Genomic DNA, 470 nt, shown 5'->3' on the forward strand with positions numbered 1-470 from the left:
CCCCCCCCCCCCCCCCCCCCCCCCCCCACCACTTACCGGTGAAGACTTGTCACCGCCGACTTTCACTGAAGCTATCCTCCGTTCTTGGTTGCGGGGAGGATAGAGGAACCATAGGCTCCTTTTGCCATCAATCTGTCGGGAGGAGAGGCCTGGCCTGCCGCATGCTGTGTGTGTCTATTGACGCACACAGCTACTTGCTCACACTGATGCTCCACAGCAGCCGGCCAGCTGCTGGAGGCACCCGTACAGGGGGCGGGAGGGAGAGCCATGCGTGGACCAACTAGAGAAAGGAATTGAAAAAAATTCAGGATTTGCACAAGTTAGGGCCTCCCATGAATAAAAATAACAATAAAACACGGAAGGTTTAATATCATATTAACTACAGGACACCTAACCCATATATTTAGTAGTGGTGGATATGTTTTGTAATCGAGTACAGTGGTAGCTCGGTACATGAACAGGAAGTTCTG

The sequence above is a fragment of the Nanorana parkeri genome, unplaced genomic scaffold (genome assembly GCF_000935625.1).
Source record: "Nanorana parkeri isolate BGI_ZX_2015 unplaced genomic scaffold, ASM93562v1 scaffold311, whole genome shotgun sequence".
Classification (NCBI taxonomy): domain Eukaryota; kingdom Metazoa; phylum Chordata; class Amphibia; order Anura; family Dicroglossidae; genus Nanorana; species Nanorana parkeri.